Source organism: Sorex araneus, chromosome 6 (assembly GCF_027595985.1).
Source record: "Sorex araneus isolate mSorAra2 chromosome 6, mSorAra2.pri, whole genome shotgun sequence".
Taxonomy (NCBI): Eukaryota; Metazoa; Chordata; class Mammalia; order Eulipotyphla; family Soricidae; genus Sorex; species Sorex araneus.
This window is the reverse complement of record NC_073307.1, coordinates 65,306,298-65,328,077: the sequence shown is the minus strand read 5'-3', so window position 1 is coordinate 65,328,077 and position 21,780 is coordinate 65,306,298. Positions and strand designations below refer to the sequence as shown.

The following is a 21,780-nucleotide window of genomic DNA, read 5'->3' as shown; positions in this document are numbered from 1 at the left end:
ATTACCAAAAAGAGACATCTTTAGGTAAAAAATAATAAAAACCCCATGCTGCATAGATAACGCAGATAGTTCTGGTGATCTGGTCAGTGGGCAAAAAGCAGGCACTTAAGGTCCTCAGCTCCAATCTTTTGTTCATTTCTTATTGCTGGAATTTCATATTCATTTCTTCGTGCTGGATGACTAAACCGGATGATGGTGAAGATGTTACCCCGGCATTTACTCGGCCCCGCCCTGCTCAGCCTCGGGAGCGGACGGATTCTCAGCGGTGGGTCGGCCGCTCTTGCCCCTTCGCCACCCTGCGGTTTGGGGGTTCTCGGCGGTGGGTCGGCCGCTCTTGCCCCTCTGCCACCCTGCGGTTTAGGGACTCTCGGCGGTGGGTCGGCCGCTCTTGCCCCTCTGCCACCCTGCGGTTTAGGGACTCTCGGCGGTGGGTCGGCCGCTCTTGCCCCTCTGCCACCCTGCGGTTTAGGGACTCTCGGCGGTGGGTCGGCCGCTCTTGCCCCTCTGCCACCCTGCGGTTTAGGGACTCTCGGCGGTGGGTCGGCCGCTCTTGTCCCTCTGCCACCCTGCGGTTTAGGGACTCTCGGCGGTGGGTCGGCCGCTCTTGTCCCTCTGCCACCCTGCGGTTTAGGGACTCTCAGCGGTGGGTCGGCTGCTCTTGCCCCTTCCCCACCCTGAGGTTTAGGGGTTCTTAGCGGTGGGTCGGCCGCTCTTGCCCCTCTGCCACCCTGCGGTTTAGGGACTCTCAGCGGTGGGTCGGCCGCTCTTGCCCCTCTGCCACCCTGCGGTTTAGGGACTCTCAGCGGTGGGTCGGCCGCTCTTGTCCCTCTGCCACCCTGCGGTTTAGGGACTCTCGGCGGTGGGTCGGCCGCTCTTGTCCCTCTGCCACCCTGCGGTTTAGGGACTCTCGGCGGTGGGTCGGCCTCTCTTGCCCCTCTGCCACCCTGCGGTTTAGGGACTCTCGGCGGTGGGTCGGCCGCTCTTGTCCCTCTGCCACCCTGCGGTTTAGGGACTCTCAGCGGTGGGTCGGCCGCTCTTGTCCCTCTGCCACCCTGCGGTTTAGGGACTCTCGGCGGTGGGTCGGCCGCTCTTGTCCCTCTGCCACCCTGCGGTTTAGGGACTCTCGGCGGTGGGTCGGCCTCTCTTGCCCCTCTGCCACCCTGCGGTTTAGGGACTCTCGGCGGTGGGTCGGCCGCTCTTGTCCCTCTGCCACCCTGCGGTTTAGGGGTTCTTAGCGGTGGGTCGGCTGCTCTTGCTCCTTCGCCACCCTGCGGTTTAGGGGTTTCTGGGCGTCGGTAGTTGAAGTTGCAGCGGTGCTGTGGACGCGGCTGCTGACCTTGGGTCTCACGGCCTTGACTTTCCCTGTCTCCTTCATTGCCGCCCTCCCTAGGCTGCCTCTGGCGAGAGGCCCCCCGCAGATTCGTGGTCTCCAGCCTCGATGCACAGTCCGCCTCCCCGGTCTACCTGCTCTCCCGCACCCTGCTGTCAGCACCCTCCACCACTTCCCCCTGCACTGGCGGGTTGGAACACTGTGGTAGACGCCCCAGGGTCTCCGCGTGTAATGAGGTGGGAGCCGCCGCCTGCGGTAGGGCCGCGTTGTTGGCCTGGCTCTCGGGAGCACTGTCCGACCCTCCTTCTTTTCCCCACTCTCACTATGCCGGTAATTGCGTGGAGGACCCCTGCGATGTGGGCAGCGTCTGTAACGACACGGTCTGCTGTGTGTTCACCGCCTGCACGGACCCCACCAGGCCGGTCCCGTGTGCTGCCCCGACCCCTTTCTCCTTCGGCAACGTCGCACTCCACGTCCCCACCCCCTGCGCCGCGAAGGGCCTTCCTGGGGTCGTTCTTCTTTGTGGCAGTCTGGCGTACAGATGCGTCTTCCTTGGAGCCGTTCCTGTTGGTGAACCATAGCCGTTCCTCGAACCATTTTACCGTCCCCAAACCTTCCTGCCCCCGCCCGGCCGCCGCCCCTGCGCCGCCGCCCCTGGTGCTGGGTGTCGGCGCCGAGGGCGGGCGGGGGGCTGCTGGGTCCCGGCCTCGCTGCTCGCGGTTGCGGGATGGTGACTGGGGCCGCTGCGGGGGCTGCGGCTCCTCCCGGGGTGCGATGGTGACCAGGCCGGCGGCGGGGGGCTGCTCAGGGCTCTCCGGGCCCCTCTCCGCTCCCGCTCCCGATCGAACTCCCGCTCCCGATCGAACGCTGTCAACCAATAGTTCTTCATCGATCTCATGTTACTATTCCTCCGGGAGTCTTATAACTCATACATTGTTCCTCTTGATCTCATTCCATAGTTCTCTAGTATTTTTGACATTTCCTTTCCATCCTTAAAACGTCGTATTTATTTAAAAAATTTTATCACAGTTAAGGTAATTAGTTTACAATGGTATTGACATTCATGGCCTTGGTGTATACAGTTCCATCACTTCAAAACCATCAAAGTGTCCAAGACCTCCTACCTATGCCACTCTGTCACTGTTAGTGTCATCCCATTGCTAATCCATTTGCTCAAGCGGGCACCAGTAACGTCTGATTGTGAGACTTATTGTTACTGTTTTTGGCATATAGAATACAGCACGGGTAGCTTGCCAGGCTCTGCCGTGCGGGCATGATACTCTCGGTAGCTTGCCAGGCTCTCCGAGAGGGGTGGAGGAATCGAACATGGGTTGGCTGCATGCAAGGCGAATGCCCTACCACTGTGCTATCTCTCCAGCCACCTCTAGTCTATAATTAAGAGAGACACAACCTGAATTTGATCCAGTCTTTTTTGTTTGTTTTTGAGTTTCACATGGGGGTACTCAGGTCTTACTCTTGGTTCTACACTCAGAGATATCTCCTGGTGGGGTTTAGGGACCATACAGGATGCCAGAAATCAAATCCAGACCTGCTCAATGCAAGGTAAGAGCCCTATTCTGCACTATCTGTTTGGCCCCAGCTGATTCTTTTCTGAAAATATTTGTCATTCTCTGTTAGAATTATTCAGTGACACTTTTTATTTATTTATTTAAAAATTTTTTATTAGTGAATTACTGTGAGGTACAGTTATAAACTTATGAACTTTCATGTTTGCATTTCAGTCATATGGTGATTGTTTACATCCCTCCACCAATGCCCATTCTCCTCCACCAATGATCCCAATATCCCTCTCACCACCCCCACCCCAACCCCCACCACCCCACCCTGCCTCTGCAGCGGGGCATTCCCTTTTGTTCTCTCTCCTTTTGGGTGTTGTAGTTTGCAATAGAGGTATTGAGTGGCCACCATGTTCAGTCTATAATCTACTTTTGGCACACAGCTTTCAACCCGAATGGGTCCTCCCAACATTCTCTACTTGTTCAGTGACACTTTTTAAAAGAAAGGTTTTGGGTCACACCTGGTGATGCCCAGGGCTTACTCCTGATCTGTACGCAGGAATCACTCCTGGGGTGCTTGGAGACCATGTGAGGTGCTGGGGATTGAATCAAGTTTGGCTGAGTGCAAGGCAAGCAAATGCCCCACTGTCCTACTTCTCCAGCCCCAGCTTTTTCTTTTTTGCAAATATTTTGTGTTTTAGTTTTAGTAGCTTAAATTACTTTGTACTTAAAGTATTTATAATTTGTGTAGTTTATATTTGATATCTCTAGAAGAGTTACCATTTTATGAATTAACTCAGCCATCCAAACCTCTAATTTTTTCATTTGAAAGAATGTTCTTTCTCATAAGTTTTTCTCTCTAAATCTATTTTTATATTTACAGTATAATTTCCCCTCATCTCATTAAACATGGTTATTAAAATATACTTAGTTCTGATCTGCTGGCTTAAATCAGCTGATACCAATATATGAATATGATGTAGGCAGATAGACAGGGGAAGGCCCTCAGCAATAAAACTTAGGTCAACAGAACTCAGGGAGGAGAATCCTAAGACTGATCCACCTGTGGATACAGAAAGCAGACCTGATAGGACCTTCAGCAGACCCCGAGGAGGTTGGACCCCTCCTAATGAAGCTCCTCTCCTTGAAAATCCTCAGATTTCTGCTTTAATCCAACTGACTTCAGTGACTCAGCCCTGAGAAGACTCCAGAACTTCGGGATCCAGACAACCCGGGAAGAGCCTGTCAAGCCACCTTGGGCAAAGGAAGGGTGTGCATATGCTGCCCGAGCCCACATGCTGCTTGCACCCACGTGACCGAGCACATGTGTCGCCTGCATCTGCCCAAGAAAGAGACATGTGTATTTCCATGTTCTCGTGTCCAATGCTGGGATTTGGGTAGGGGCTCTCTCCACCCTCGGAGAGGCCCGAGTTCTCTCTTGAGTGTGTTACTGTCTCCTACTCTCCACTTTCCCACTTTCTCTTCCTTCTTCCTTCAAAGATCCTCCAAATGAAATTTGTTTTACTTCACTGCTTGTCTACTCCTGAAGTTCTTTTCTGTGAGCGAGATGAGAACCATGGAAACCCTGGGTGAATCCTGGGATTGGTTTCTCCTTTCCTGCAAAGAGTGAATCCTCACTCCAGTCTGGGTCTGTGACTCCCCGAGAAATCGGGTGGCGGGAATTGACTCCCATGCCGAGAAGACCAAGCGGACTTCAGGTGTGGCCTGACAGCCAACTGGGGGGCTGGCGGGGCTCAGGCCTGTCCGAGCAGGGGTTCATCGCAGACTTTAGTCTTCCCAGTGGGTCCCGGGTGGCAGAGGCCAAGTGGAAGAAGGTGACCGTCTTCCTCTCCTCCTGACTCATGTGAGCCACCTGGGGGATGCACCTACCTCAAGTCATCTTTATTTTTAATTTAATTAAAAATTTATCTTTCTTTTAATTGAATGACAGTGAGATACACAGTTACAGAGTTGTTCATGATTGGGTTTCAGCCATATAATGTTCCAACACCCATCTCTTCACCAGTGTGCATTTCTGAGCACTGTGTCCCCCGTTTCCCTCCCACCCCACAGACGCCTGCCTCGATGGCAGGCACTTTTCTTCTCTCTCTCCCTCTCTCTTCCTCTCTCTCTCTCTCACTCACTCTCTCCTTTTGGGCCTAATGATTTGTAATACAGATACTGAAAGGCTTTCAGGAATATCCCTTTACCTACTTTCTTTTTTTTTTTGGTTTTTGGGTCACACCCGGCGATGCACAGGGGTTACTCCTGGCTCTTCACTCACGAATTACCCCTGGCGGTGCTCAGGGGACCATATGGGATGCTGGGATTAGAACTGGGGTCGGCCGCGTGCAAGGCAAATGCCCTACCCGCTGTGCTATCGCTCCAGCCCCCTTTTACCTACTTTCAACACTCAATTCCTGTCCAAAATGATCATTTACAACTTCTGAGTCATCTTTAGATTGGTTTTCATTGTTTTTTCCTGGAGAACAGTTTATATATTCCTCATCTCTCATATATGATATACTTTTGAATTGTATTTTCAATATTACAAATTTTATGCTGAGGCTATTTTAAATTCTGTTATAATCCTATTATTAAAGATTAATGCTAATTTTTAATTAAAATGCAGTTAATTCCGTTGTTTGTGGGCAACACACAGCTGTGCTCAGATCTTACTGCTGGCTCTGCCCTTAGGGACCACTCTTGGAGGGGCTTCGGGAACTATTTGGGGTGGCAGGACTCAAACCCTGGTTTGGATATAAACACGATACCTGCTTTACTGCAAAATAAACACGATACCTGCTTTACTATCTCTCTAGCCCTAATTTAGCTGAGTTTACACTCGAACTCTGACTTTTGGTGACAGTTCAAATCTCAGTTTAGATCTTTTATAACTGATCTCAGTTCTAGCTATTCACCGGTCAGCTAGAAATGACTATATTTCATATACAAAATCGGATAATTCTTCTTTACTTATTTTCTTTTTCTAAGATTCCACTGTTTCTGTTTCTTTGTTTGTTTTTGGGCCACACCCAGCTGTACTAAGACTTACTCCTGGCTGTTCATTCAGGAATCACTCCTGGCCGGGTCAGGGACCAAAGGAGTGCCTGGCATTGAACCCACATCTGCCTCGTGCAAGGCAAGCGCCCCACCCGCAGTACTCTCCTGGGCCCTAGGATTCCACCCTTATCTGCAGTGACTCCAGTTACTCTAAGCTTTCACACTTCGTGGACTAGAAAGACCACAGTGATCGGAGTGCCCCTACTGTGGCCAGACCGCAGGCTAAACTGTAGCCCACCCAGAAGAGGAAGTGCTATGTGCCTTTCCCTTCTAACAATTTTCTAATTTTCCCAGAAATCTGCTTATTACTTTGTACTTAAAGTAGTTGTTAGATTCTGTGTAGTTTATAGTTGTAATCTCTAAAAGATAGCACTTTATGAATTAACTCAGACATCTAAATAATTACCTATTTTTTATTTTTTATTTATTTATTTTTGTCTAACCCTAACCCAATTATCTATTTTATAAATTTAAAATATGTTCAGAATATTTCCACACGTGCCTTCTGCAAGTTGCAAAAGAACATAAGCACATGCAAAGAACAAATTAGTCCTTTTTTCTCTCTCCTTGCCAGCTACCACCTACTGGTAGTACCTATTATTAACAATACTGTCTTTATGTCTCTCTACCAGGTCTCCAGACTTACACACAGTTATATTGAAATTTTTTCTTCTTCTTCTTTTTTTAATGATATAGGATCACTGCTATTTATTCAGCCATTGATTAAGCTGAATGAATTGGGCATGAACTCCACATTAATTAAAAAAATTTTTGTTTTGATTTTGTAAGTTAGTTCACAATGTTTGATTCTCCAAACACCAATCTCACCACCATTATACCTTCCCACCACCAACTTTGGGATGTTTCCATCCCAAACCCCAACTCTTGTCCAAAAACACAACTGAAACAATATATTTTGTATTGTCTGTTATGAAGAACTACTGGACATGCTTACAAAAAATGTTCATATAGGAAACAGTGTGAAGATTGTTCTATTTTGGCAGGAGCCATTAAGACATTCTATAGGATATCACTAACATGTTGTTAAAGTTTGAGTGGTGTAAGCTTTGGTATTTATGTCTGAAAATATGTGTATATATGTATATACACACTTCCCTCTATGGTTTGTTGCCTCCTATCTGAACCCCATCAGATGTGGGGTGGTAATTATGGGGAATGGGTAGGGAGTGTCTGATGATGTGTCTCGCGTCTGCGTGGTCCAGGAATATATTTACTCCTATGTAAGGTTTGGCCGAGCGCGTGGGGTGTGGCCTTGAGAGTGGCGGCGGTTGAGCTGTGGAGGTTTTTGGATGCCAAGTCGGGCCCTTGGGGCGGGAAGGGCTCTCACCCGCCCCGCTCTGCGCCCCGGTGTGAAACAGCCTGGCACGAAGCCCCGTGGCATGGTTATGGGACCTCATGTCATGCTCCCTTTTGGGAGAGGAGTGCCCAGGGCTAAGGAATTTCTCCTTTACTTTTTCTTTGCATTATTGGGCTGCATGCTGCAGTGCTCAGGGCTTACGCCTGGCTCTGCACAGGGATTACTTTTGGCAGTACCGGGGGACCATATGGAGTGCCAGGAGTTGAGTCCATGTTGGCTGCATAGAAGGTAACTGCCTTATCTGGTGTATTATCTCTCTGGCCCCAGAGATTTTTTTTTGAAAAAAAAAGGAGGCTAATTTTACCAAGTTCTTTTCATTTTTAGTTTATTTTGGGCAAATTTCTAATTATACATATTTAACGGGTTTTTTTTTTTTTTGCTTTTTGGGTCACACCCAGCGATGCACAGGGGTTATTCCTGGCTCTGCACTCAGGAATTACCCCTGGTAGTGCTCAGGGGACCATATGGGATGCTGGGAATAGAACCCGGGTCGGCCGCATGCAAGGCAAACGCCCTCCCCGCTGTGCTATCGCTCCAGCCCCCACACATATTTAACGGGTTTTTAATAACTTCAAAAGTTAAATTTTTACTGTTCATATACAATGATAAGATAATATCTTGAAGAGAAGAGGAACATTTCCCATAACAGCCAACCCAGACACTCCACTTCACCTTGCTTAGCAGGGAGAAAAAAACTACTGAAGGAAATAGAACTGCCTCAATGCTATTTCTACATATATGTATATATATATAATTTTTTGATTTGTTTTTGGGCAACATCTGGTGGCTCTGCACTCAAGGATCATATGGAGTGCCAGGAATTGAACCCTGGTCATCCCTACTGATTGTACTGTCTCTCCAGTTCCAAGTTCTAGAATCTTTCTAAATAAAACACTCGAATTTATTTCCACAAAGGATTGGAGCCACTGATGTTTTAAGTTGCATAGTAACTTCTTCAGGTAAACAGATTTCAAGAAAACATTGTAAATTATTAGAAAAAATGCAGAGAAATTTTTATTTTTAAAACAAGTGATTAAATAATTTTTATGATTACGCAGTAAAACCTGTAAATGATTGCCTTTCCTTGCATGGTGAGTCATTAGGGTTAAGTTGGAGTATTTTCATAATAAAATGGGAGATTAAGATAGTGGGACTAGGTTTATTTATTTTTTTTAAAGGCAGATGGTTTTATGACCATTTATAGATTCCTTAGCTGCAAATTATAATTTATCTTTTTTGATACCTATATGTCATGTTCTTGCTTGAAAGCCTGAGGAATACATTTTCAAAAAAATCTAACCTCAGTTAAGATCTTTATCACTGTATCACTGTCATCCCATTGTCGATTTGCTCAAGCGGGCACCAGTAACGTCTCTATTCCTCCCAGCCCTGAGATTCTAGCAGCCTCTCCTTACTCATCTTTCCCAATGATTGGAGGCTCTTTCAGGGTCAGGGGAATGAGACCTATCATTATTGTTTTTGGCGTATTGAATATGCCACGGGGAGTTTGCCAGGCTCTGCCCGTGTGGGTGGGATACTCTCAGTAGCTTGCTAGGATCTCCAAGAAGTATGTATATGCATATATATATATATATATATATATATATATATATATATATATATATATATATACACAGCCTGGCACGGAGTCCCTAGATCTTTATAACACTTTAAGTCTATTTTCTGATTATATGAAGCTTTAGTTGTTTTCTAAAGAGACTTTTGCCTGAAATGAAAGTGTCATGGTTTGTAAACACAATGTCAGAATTTCATCTACTGAGAGAGAGCCCCAGATTGAGTGACATTATATTAAAATTGATTGCATTTATTGTGATACTAATATAATTTAAATCTTACTGGTGTTTTACCAAGTTTGATTTACATTTAGGCATGGGCAAAAGTAAAGGCTCATGGGCTTTGGTTGCAAAGATCAGATTTTACAAGTTTAACCAAAAAGAGATATATTCGAGGCTAACAGTTTCTAACATTTATGAGAGTGCTAGAGTTCTACATGCACTTTGATGTATGGCTAGTAACTAGAACCCAAGGGAAACTACAAGATTGTGTAGCAGAAAAACATTTGATATCGCTTAACTCAGACTGGAGTCTATTCCAATGGGGGCTAAATGCTGACACCTCCTCCAGATCATCTCCAGAAATTGCCACCTGTGTCCAAAAGAATCAGTTTTCTCATGTGACTGCCATCACACATTGCTCATCTTTCTTACCTAAGTCTTGTGTGGAAGAATACACACCATTTCTAAACCCTAGATTCAAAGGACACCAGGACACCATCAAATGTGGTTTTAGATTCTCAACCTAGGAGGTTCAAGAAGACATACTTGAAAGGGGTTGCAATAGACATTTAGCACTACCCCATCAGGTATGTTTGGTAGAGATGATGTGTTTTTATAGAGTAGTGAAATAAACTCTATCATTAGGAATATTGAGGATTAAATAATTATTTTTCAACACATGGGTCATTTAAATACAAAAAAAAGAAGCACAAGAAGACAGGGATGGAACGGAGCTGATTTGGCTTTTGTGCTTTACATATCATCTCTACCGAGAGTATCCCACCCACATGGCAGAGCCTGGCAAGCTACCTGTGGCGTATTCGACATGCCAAAAACAATAACAACAGGTCTCACAACAGAGACATTACTGGTGCCTGCTTGAGCAAATTGATGAACAACAGGATGACAGTTCTACAGTGCAGTGCTACATATTCTCTTAAGATGCATTTTGTGTTACAATAAAGCTTTAGAGTATTATACAACAAAGTATTACTTGGCAGAGTCTCTTGCCTCCGCGCCTGGCTTTCTGCCTGGCTTTCTTCACCGGGGCCCTCAGAGCGGGGTGGGTTGAATTTCTCTCCGCGCCTCTGAGCAGAGCCCCGGCAGCTGAAGACTTCCAGAACCCAGCAACAGCCATGCTTAAGGCCCCTCTTCACACGGTCAGACGAGCCTCATGCATGAAGGAACCGGCAGAGGAACTCAGGTGTGTGGGACTCGGGGCTGAGTACTCCAAGCCTGCTCAGATGGGGACTGGGCCTCCTCCACCCAGACCCCCCATTTTTCAGTAGGTAGGCGGTCACACCCACAAACTGACCCTGTTGCCGTGTAATCCCATCAATGGCCAAGATTCAGAAAGTATAAAACAATGCTCCCGGAGCGTGTGGCTGCATTTGTGGCCGCACAACCTCTTATAACCTAGTTCTCCTCTCAGAGAACCTGGCAAGGTACCCAGAGCATCGTGCCACATGGAAGAGCCTGGCAAACTCTCCGTGGTATATTCAATATGCCAAATATAGTACCAATGATGGGTCTCATTCCCCTTACCCTGAAAGAGCCTCCAATGAGGCACTGCTAGGAAGAATGAGTAAAGAGAGGCTTCTAAAATCTCAGGGCTAGGACGAATGGAGACATTACTGGCTCCCGCTGGAGCAAATCAATGAGCAACAGGATGACAGTGATACAGTGATTCTGGGCCCATTAATATGGTATAAGTTAAATGTGAGGCTGTCGAGATCTAGCCATTTATAACAGTAAACTGTATGAACATAAATAGACTAAACTCTCCCATCAAAAGGCAGAAAGTGTCTGAATAAATCAGGAAGCAAAAATCCATTTACGTGATAGACCAAAAAATAATAAAAAAAAAAAAGGAAAAGAGATCTGGGACCAAAGAAGATTATATCAGAGCAAATGTAAATATATACAACGGACCAACAGGATCCAAACAAAAGGAAGTAACTAGGGAACTTCTGCTTGCTGCTTCACTCCAGGTGAGATTAATCTCAATCTGACATCACTGACCCTACTCTTAATGGCAGTATTTGTTCTGACATGAGTAAGTATGTTTGTCCTAGATTTTTTTTTATCATTGGCTTTATTATTGTCTATTGGTATTCAGGCAGATTATTGCTATGAAAGGCTATGTTGTGATTTTTCTGTGTGGGGTTTTGTTGTTTTTGCAATTTTCCATTTGTTTTTACAGGTGGCCTTTCAACAGTTCTTATTCTCCCCTTTTCTTTCAGTGGTTCTTGCAGGGTTGATTTAGTGCCAGGATATCTGCATAAAATATTTGTGTCACTAGATCTTATTTGTCTGAAAATTTTATTACTCTCTCCTATCTAATGACAACTTTGCAGGTAGTGGACTCTAGGTTGGAAGTTTGCTTTTCATTCAGCACTTTGAACATGTCAGTGCACTTTTTTCTTGCTTGTATGGTTTTTATATGAAAGATTTATTGTGATTCTTATTTACGTTCCTTGTATTTGTTGAAGTTTTAAAGAGTTTGTTTTCCTTTTTGGATCTTGAAATTTTGATTATAATTTATCTTGGTGCTGTTTTGTTTTGAATATGTTATGTTGGGTTTGAGCCTCTTAAGTTTGTGCAGAAGCACAAACTTCTCCCACCAAAGGATGGAGAAGTTCTGAGTTATAATCTCTTCCACTAGCCATTCTCCCTCTTTCTTTTTTGTTCTCTCCTGATATTCCTATAATTCAGAGTTGTTATTTTTTTCTCTTACTGTTATCTTCTGGCTCCTTCATTATTGTTGATAGCTTATATTTTGTTTAAGTTTGCTTATATAGCTCTCCACATTCAGAATTCTATTGCTATAACTTGCTGTTTTATTTTTTTATTTTATTTTATTTTTTAAAAATGTATTCTTTTATTGAATCACCATGTGGAAAGTTACAAAGCTTTCAGGTTTAAGTCTCAGTTAAACAATGCTTGAACACCCATCCCTTCACCAGTGCACATATTCCACCACCAAGAATCACAGTATACCTCCCCCTTCCCCCTCACCTCCCCAGCCCCCTGCCCTGCATGTGTAACTGGTAAATTTTACTTTACTTTCAACTTACTTTGATTACATTCAATATTTCAACAAAAAACTCACTATTATTGGTTTGGAGTTTCTCCCCCCTAAAGTCGACCTGCTGAAAAGAACTTCAATTCTATGTGTATGGGTTCTTTCATTTTCTGAGTCAATTTCTCATTGAGTTGATTGAATTTCTCGTTGAGTGATTACTTAATTCCCTAGCCATTCCATAGAGTGTTGATTTGGAATCTTCATTGATTGGGCTATTATTTATACTTTTAATGCATGCATCATTCCAATACCACACTCAGCAGAGAACCCACTTCCTCCACTAGGGTTCCAAGAACCCCTAGATAACTCCCATATAAGCTCAAGTTCTATCAGACAGTCTTCAGTTTTTGTGATAACTTTGACCATTTGTCATACTCTTACTATAGAACTTGAGGACATGTATGGACTTCTGTTCCTGTCTGCCAGGGCCTTTGAGCACTTTTGTTTCCCCCATTGTTTGTAGAGTTTTATAAGTACTGACAGTGAAGCTTTAGTTTCCTGTTATCTGAGTCCTGACCTGGTTTGTTATTCATCCCTCTGTTACACTGTTTCAACTACCACGCCTAACGGCATTTCAGTGGTGCAGGTATAAATCTAACTGTTGATTGCTGGACTTTAATGCAGGTGTTTTGATATTAAACTAGAACTCTGTAGTTTCCCACCATCTCTGAGGGGAGGTGTGCAGAGTACAGGACTCTCACACAGAGGCCTGGGGAGACTCCCCAGAACTGACAGAGGGGCTGAGATCCTAGCTTCCATCAGCTCTCCTGGATTGGGAGGATTTTAGTTTTTTTTTTTTTTTAATTTTTTTATTGAATCACCTAGTGGAGGGTTACATAGTTCTCAGGATTATGTCAGTTATATAATACTCAAACACCCTTCCCTTCACCAGTGCCCATCTTCCATCACCAACCCCCCCAGTATGTCTGCCGCCCCCTCCCACCTCCCCAGTCCCCACCCTTGTACGTGATAAGTTTCACTTCGTTTACGCTTATCTCGATTACATTCCATGTTTCAACACACAACTCACTACCGTTGCTGGGGTTTCCCCCCAAAAAGAAAAAGACAGTCCTATTGCCAAGGAGGCATTTGATAGTTCTCCATTGCTAAGAATATAGAGATATTAAGTCCCGCTGTTTGTTACATAACTTTTCTTTTTCCCCCTTGCCCCGCGCCACCGAGTTCACGCCTGTTTAGTAATCGCCACGCTGTCTGACAAAAGGAAAAAAACCCCGAAGAGGATGGTTATTTCCCGTCATCAGCCGGCGTGGGGCTCTGGCTTAGTTGATAGTCTAGTAGAGTGTCTGCAAGCAGTTTCTGGAACCAAAAATCTTGCGCTGGTATCGGCTCCGGCTCGAGATTCCACCAGCGTCCCACTGTTCCATGTACATAATAACTTTTCCCCTTATATCCCATTCCCACGCCACCAGGTCTGTTTGCTTAATGGACATCACACTATGTTTGACACCACGCCGCGTTTCTTCCCGAGATAGAAGGATATTTCTTCTCAGCCGGCGTGGGGATATAGCTTAATTCAGTCTAGAGAGATGGCTACCACTTTGATTGCCTTCAATATTTCAACAAAAGACTTACTATTCTTGTTAGGATCTCCCACAAAAGTCCGACCCATTAAGAAGGAACCATTACATATTGCTGATACTAAGATGACATTAGGTCGCGTGGCCGCGGCAGCGGCCGCGCGGTTTTGGGTTTCTGTATAAAGTCCAGGGAAAATTCTGCCTGAAATTCTATCACTACAATCTTTTACCCTTTTATGGTGCTCATAAGATGGGAAAACCTAGAGAAATACCGGCCCCCCCCCCCCCCCCGCACTGGCGGAAGTGGGAAAGCTCCCTCTTCTTCCTCCGTCATACTGGGGCTGCGGGCACGGCGAAGTGGGGAAGCCCATGTGGCTGCACTCTCTTTAAGTGTCCGATGTGGGCGGAGACCGGTACTTCCCCGCCCTCGATCTCCCGCCAGCCTCCCTCCAGCCGCGCCGCACATTTGGGTGCGTCTCTCCATTTTGTGCTCAGAGAAGTGGGGTGGAGGCCGTGCTGTGCTCAGGAGAAGTTGAAGGAGAGAGAGAGAGAGAAAAAAAAAAAGAGAGAAACGTCGGGCCCCCGCATGGGGGGCCTGGAGGAAACGCTCAAATCACATACTGCAGGTTGCTGGCGGGCTGCTGGTGTCCGAAGCAGCTCCCTCTTCTTCCTCCGTCATACTCGGGCTGCGGGCGCGGCGAAGTGCAGGATTTTAGTTTTTTAATTTTTAATTTTTGTTTTTTGGGCCACACACCTGGTGATGCTCAGGGATTATTCCTGGCTCTTCACTGAGGAATAACTCCTGGTGTTAGTCGCAGATGGAACCCAGGTCAGCCGCAGGCAAGACCAAGGCCCTGCCTTCTGCCTATCGCTCCCGCACCTTGACTGAGAGGATATTAAATTGACATCAGTTGGCATGAGTCCAAGTGGCTGTACAACTGGCAGATTCAGCAGCCAGGAGTTGATGGTGTGGTGATCGGGCTGGGGTGTGTGTGTGGGGGTGTTCCTAAGGGCCCATATTAAAGTATTCTGAATTTGACTCTATCTTTACTTTTATTAAGTTGTATACTTTCATGGAACTTATTAATATCCTTTCATTTCAGGTTCAGAAGCTTGTTTTAGCATTTCTTATAAGGCAGGTTTAATGGTCATGAGCTTCCTTTGTTTACTAGAGAAACTTTTTAAATTTTTATTTACTAATTTATTATTTTTAAATTTTATTGAATCACCGTGAGATAGTTACAAGCTTTCATGTTTGGGTTACAATCACACAATGATCAAACACCCATCCCTCCACCAGTGCACATTCCCCACCACCGATATCCGGGGTATACCCCCTCTTTCCCCCCTCCCCCTGACTCCATGGCAGACAATATTCCCCATACTCTCTCTCTCTATTTTTGGGCATTATGGTTGCAACACAGACACTGAGAGGTCATCATGTTGGGTCCATTATCTATTTATCTACATGCATTTCCCATCCCAACTGGCTCCTCCAGCCATCATTTTCTTAGTGATCCCTTCTCTATTCCATCTGCCTTCACCCATCTGCTCATGAAGCAGGCTTCCAGCTATGGGGCAATCTCCTGGCCCTTGTCCATTAGAGAAACTTTTAACTCTTCTTTATTACTAGATATTATGAATATTAAATATTATATCTGTATATTAAGTAAGGAAAAATAGCAAGATATTAGGGCTTATAACTGGGCATAGAAGATTCTCTGCGAAGGGATCACTAAGTCAATGGTGGTTGGATAATTTTATGGCTGAATTTCAATCAGGAAAGCTTTGTAATTGTATCTTATGATGACTCAAAAAAAAGAGAAGATTCTCAGCTTGAGTTTTGGCTATGTATTTGAGAGGGGGTGGAGAGACACACCTGACTGTGCTCAGAAACTACTACTCCTGGGCTCTGTGCTCAGGATTCACTCCTGGTGATGCTCAGGGGACCATAAGGATCAAACCAGGGTTGACCATGTATACTGAAAGTGCTTTAAACCCTGCACTCTCTCTCTGACCTCTTGTATCACTTGTATCACTTGCCCCGTTGCTCATCGATTTGCTCGAGTGGGCACCAGTAACATCTCCATTCATCCCTGTCGCATGCTAGTGTAGCCCAATGGTGTCGGCTTGCTCCAGGAACACGAAGAGCCTTAAACCATTCATTCAAGGTCTTAACGAAGAAGTCCGACCATCTCGGAGGTGGGCGGCCACGCATTCTTTTGATGCCCAATTTTTTTGTTGGTAAGAAGGATTCTGAATACGGTTGGATGAGTATTTGGATAATTTGGTTACATTTACAAGTTCCAGGGAGAGAAAACTGAACCATTTTAAGTAAAAACATTTAGAACTAAACTCAGAACAGTTTATAAATCTGACTGGGCCATCTGCCCACCCCTGCCATGGACACCCCTGCCAGTGTAGTTCGAGTACCTTGGAAGGTAACAGGTTTTCTGCTATGCTTGGCAGAGCTGCCGGAGAGACGACAGGATACAAAGGAACAACAGCACGTTCCACCGGCGCTCTACACCGGAAGAGTAGATATCAGCAGAGAACTGCTGGGAGAGCAGATGGTTTGTTTCTGGTAATCCAATATAACAAAGAGTATGGGAGTTTAGAATAAGAGACATTCCCAGAATGCTTAGGGATTGCTTTGCAAAGGACCATAGGCCTAACACTACCAGTAGGGAGTAACAGAAAGAAAAAGCTTGAGGATATGCCATAGAGATGCCTCCACAACCCCAAGCCAGGCTGTCTTCACTGGGGCAACCTGGAGTGGGGCGGTGAGTTCCTCTTCCCACCCCGACAGAGCCACGGCAGCTGAAAACACCCAGAATTCAATCACCACCATGTCCCTGGCTGATCTCCACAGGGTCGGATGAGCCTCACCCATGAGTGAATCTGCTGAAAAACCCAGGTATGCAGGACTTGTGGCTGAAATCTCCAGGCTCATACAGAGTCGGGAGTGGGCGATCTCCCCCCATCTCCCTGTGCTTCCGGTAGCCTGGCAGCCATGCCCAGAAACTGTCTCTGGCACCATGTAAACTCATTAATGGCCATGATCCAGAGACTCCGAAACAAATTTCTCAGAAGAGAGCAACACAGAACGATATGCTACAGAGATGCCTCCAGACCCCAAAGCCATCATCCAGTTAAAAAAAAATTAAATTAACCTCAGCTGTACAAAAGTATTTAAAATTTTAGAATTCCTGGAGCATGTCATTCTTATAGAAGGGCTTAATGGCTCTAGGGTGAAATAAAACAATCTTCACATATTGTCATCTAAGGATGATTTTTTGGCATAATTTTTAGTGGATTATTTATAACAAGCAATAAGAAATATATTATTTATGTACTGCTTTGTGGATTGGAGCGATAGCAAAGCAGTTATTGCTGTGGATAGGGTATTTGCCTTGCACACGGCTGACCCAGGTTTGATTCCTCCATCCCTCTTGGAGAGCCCAGCAAGCTATCGAGAGTATCCCGCCTGCATGGCAGAGCCTGGCAAGCTACCCGTGGTGTATTCGATATGCCAAAAACAGTAACAAGTCTCACAATGGAGATGTTACTGGTGCCTGCTTGAGCAAATTGATCAACACGGGACGACAGTGCTACGGTTTTGGGGTCAGGGTTTGGGAGTCGGGGTGGAAACATTTGAAATATCATAGTGGGTAGGGGTAATGAAGGTGGGACTGGTATGGAATATTAAATGTGACAAATTATTGTGAAGATCTTTATAAAAATAAAATAAAGAAAACTTCCAACTTAATTTAAAATATGGCATAATTTGTGACATCAAGTAAAATTTAGGCTGTATATATTAATATCCACTTCTTACCTTAACTCATTGCCATATCATTAGTAACAAATGGCAGGTAACTAAATTGTTATCAATGTTTTAAAGTAAAAGAACCTTTGTTAAAATGACACATAATATTAGGGAAAACGGCACATAAAACAAACCAATATTTATTATCTATAGTCAAAACATTCCACTTTCAATATAATTTGCATTAATCCATATTAAAGGAAGTAATTAATTCTAATTATTTAAAAAATTGAAGAATGATTCATTTATTCCCAAATACATTTTGAAATAAATGTAATTTTAATTTAGAGATCATCAACATTAACAATTGTTCCTTGCATATTAAAACATGAAAGGAAATTGTACTACCATCCAGCAGAAAAGGGCTCTCATGATAGAACTCAAATCAAAGAGCCCTTTTGATTTGGAGAAACAAGAACATGAGATATTAGACAATTGATATTTTTTTCTTAGGAAGATACTGGATAGATAGTTCCCCTAAGTACAGACCAAGTTATTACTAATAGACTCTCCACTGATTATTTTAATTCTATATTGGTTTAGTTTTAGCATTTGTCATTTTCTTGAAGATTCTAAAATACTTAATACCAAAAGGAAACTTTTAATATCTCAAGAAAGAAATGAGTGTTAGGTTCCTTTTTATATAGTAATAACATGTAATACTTCGTCCCATTGTTCATCAGTTTGCTCGAGCGGGCACCAGTAATGTCTCCATTGTGAGACTTGTTGTTACTGTTTTTGACATATTGAACACACCACGAGTAGCTTGCCAGGCTCTACCACATGGGTGGGATACTCTCCGTAGCTTGCTGGGCTCTCCGAGAGGGATGGAAGAATCGAACCCGGGTCGGCCGTGTGCTAGTAATAAAGATAAAAATTCCCTGAATTTTCTTGCTTATTTAAGAAATCTATCACTCTGGGTACACTGACTAATTTGGAAGCTGGAACATTAATTCTGTCTTGAATTTCCCTTTAAGCTAGAGATTGTTTAAAAGTCCTTTTTAGATTCTTCTGTCACAAAGTCTCTTTTTTCACCCTGAGATTTACTTATATGTGTAAGGGATCTCAGGACAGTGTACTTTTCATCTCAGTGGTGCATTTATTTTGAAATTTCTTTTTTTTGTACTTTATTTAAACATCCTGATTTATAAAGTTGTTCATAATACAGCTGTTTAAGGCATTCAATACCAACTCCATTGTGAACTTCCCTCCAGGGTTGGTCCCAGTTTCCCACCAATGCCCCCTAGGAAGGCACAAAATTGCTTAGCTTTTGGTGCTTGTTACAACACGCAGTAAAAATTTATTCATATTAATAACTCCATTTGTCATGGGGGTTGTTGCTTAGATGCATGGGATGGCACATGCATGCTGGCTCTCTGAGGTTACACAGATGCTGGCTCTCCGAGGTTACGCAGGGCTGGCTCTCTGAGGTTACACAGGTGCTGGCTCTCTGAGGTTACTCAGGTGCTGGCTCTCTGAGGTTACACAGATGCTGGCTCTCCGAGGTTACGTAGGTGCTGGCTCTCTGAGGTTACACAGATGCTGGCTCTCCGAGGTTACGTAGGTGCTGGCTCTCTGAGGTTACACAGGTGCTGGCTCTCTGAGGTTACAAAGGGCTGGCTCTCTGAGGTTACACAGGGCTGGCTCTCTGAGGTTACGCAGGGCTGGCTCTCTGAGGTTACACAGGTGCTGGCTCTCGGAGGTTACACAGGTGCTGGCTCTCTGAGGTTACGCAGGGCTGGCTCTCTGAGGTTACACAGGTGCTGGCTCTCGGAGGTTACGCAGGGCTGGCTCTCTGAGGTTACACAGGTGCTGGCTCTTGGAGGTTACTCAGGTGCTGGCTCTCTGAGGTTACACAGGTGCTGGCTCTCGGAGGTTACACAGGGCTGGCTCTCTGAGGTTACACAGGGCTGGCTCTCTGAGGTTACACAGGGCTGGCTCTCTGAGGTTACGCAGGGCTGGCTCTCTGAGGTTACACAGGTGCTGGCTCTCGGAGGTTACACAGGTGCTGGCTCTCTGAGGTTACGCAGGGCTGGCTCTCTGAGGTTACACAGGTGCTGGCTCTCGGAGGTTACGCAGGGCTGGCTCTCTGAGGTTACACAGGTGCTGGCTCTTGGAGGTTACTCAGGTGCTGGCTCTCTGAGGTTACACAGGTGCTGGCTCTCGGAGGTTACGCAGGGCTGGCTCTCTGAGGTTACACAGGTGCTGGCTCTCGGAGGTTACGCAGGGCTGGCTCTCTGAGGTTACACAGGGCTGGCTCTCTGAGGTTACGCAGGTGCTGGCTCTCTGAGGTTGTGCAGGTGCTGGCTCTCTGAGGTTACACAGGGCTGGCTCTCTGAGGTTACACAGGGCTGGCTCTCTGAGGTTACTCAGGTGCTGGCTCTCTGAGGTTACACAGGGTTGGCTCTCTGAGGTTATACAGGTGCTGGCTCTCGGAGGTTGCGCAGGTGCTGGCTCTCTGAGGTTACGCAGGTGCTGGCTCTCTGAGGTTACACAGGTGCTGGCTCTCTGAGGTTACACAGGGCTGGCTCTCGGAGGTTACACAGGGCTGGCTCTCTGAGGTTACACAGGTGCTGGCTCTCTGAGGTTACACAGGTGCTGGCTCTCTGAGGTTACACAGGGCTGGCTCTCGGAGGTTACACAGGGCTGGCTCTCTGAGGTTACACAGGTGCTGGCTCTCGGAGGTTACACAGGTGCTGGCTCTCTGAGGTTACACAGGGCTGGCTCTCTGAGGTTACACAGGGCTGGCTCTCTGAGGTTACACAGGTGCTGGCTCTCTGAGGTTACACAGTGTTGGCTCTCTGAGGTTACACAGGGCTGGCTCTCTGAGGTTACACAGGGCTGGCTCTCTGAGGTTACACAGGTGCTGGCTCTCGGAGGTTACACAGGGCTGGCTCTCGGAGGTTACACAGGTGCTGGCTCTCTGAGGTTACACAGGGCTGGCTCTCTGAGGTTACACAGGTGCTGGCTCTCTGAGGTTACACAGGGCTGGCTCTCTGAGGTTACACAGGACTGGCTCTCTGAGGTTACTCTGGTGCTGGCTCTCTGAGGTTACACAGGGCTGGCTCTCTGAGGTTACACAGGTGCTGGCTCTCTGAGGTTACACAGGGCTGGCTCTCAGGTTACACAGGGCTGGCTCTCGGAGGTTACACAGGTGCTGGCTCTCGGAGGTTGCACAGGCATGCTGACTATTACCTCAATTTGTTGTAAGATTATTTGGATTCCATTCTTGCTCTCAGGAGGAGTTGGTAGCACCTGAAATTTCTTATTTTGTAAAAATATTTTAATTTTTTGTAAAAGTTGTTCACAGAAATTGTTTACATTTAATATTTCAACACCAATCCCACCACCATTGCACCTTCCCACCATCATTATTATGAATCTTCCCACCACCACCCTAGCCTGCTCTTTCAGCAGATGCTAAATAGTTTATTGAGCTTATATAGCTGATTTGGAGGTGGTTTGTGGGTGTGATTCCCATATCCCTAACTTTTTAAATTTTTTGCTTTTTGGGTCACACCCAGCGATACACAGGGGTTATTCCTGGCTTTGCACTCAGGAATTATTCCTGGCGGTGCTTGGGGGTTCATATGGGATGCTGGAAATCGAACCTGGGTCGGCCGCATGCAAGGCAAATGCCCTACCCACTGTGCTATCACTCCAGTCCATATCCCTAACTTTTGACCATTTAATTTCTTGGGAAATGTGGTCCCAAGTTGTTGGGGTCTGGCCACAGGCACAGCAGCAATTTTGGGGTATCAGGAAGCCTGAAAACATCATCAGGCTGCTGATGCACTCGCCCTGGAGGTACAGGTGGACCTGCTAGGCAACACCGTACACCCACAAGGAGTTTTCTTTCTGAATCTCTGGATCTTGGCCATTAATGAGATTTTATGGCACCAGGGGCAGTTTGTGGGTGTGACTGCCAAGCTACTGGTAAACTTGGGAGATGGGGGAGGAGGGAGGCCTACTCCCACTCCAGGCAAGCTTGGAGAGTTCAGTCACAGGTCCCGCATACCTGGGATTTTCTGCAGGTTCCCTCATGGGTGAGGCTCATCCAAGCCTGTAGAGAGCAGCTCTAAGCATGGTGGCGATTGGGTTCTGGAAGTTTTCGGCTGCTGGCGCTCTGTTGGGGCAGGGAAGGAAACACAACCGGCCAGTCTCCAAGTTGCCCCAGTGTCGACAGCCTGGAGCGCGTCTGAACTTCTATTTTTAAAGTTTTTCAATGGAAAAACTAGTATGGA

General features: G+C 45.8%; 1 pseudogene; it reads right to left on the bottom strand.

Annotated features, from left to right (window-relative positions):
* Positions 1 to 216: 216 nt before the first annotated feature.
* The window catches only part of LOC101554604 (Y-box-binding protein 1-like), a 149,165-nt pseudogene continuing 127,601 nt past the window's right edge, over positions 217 to 21,780 (bottom strand).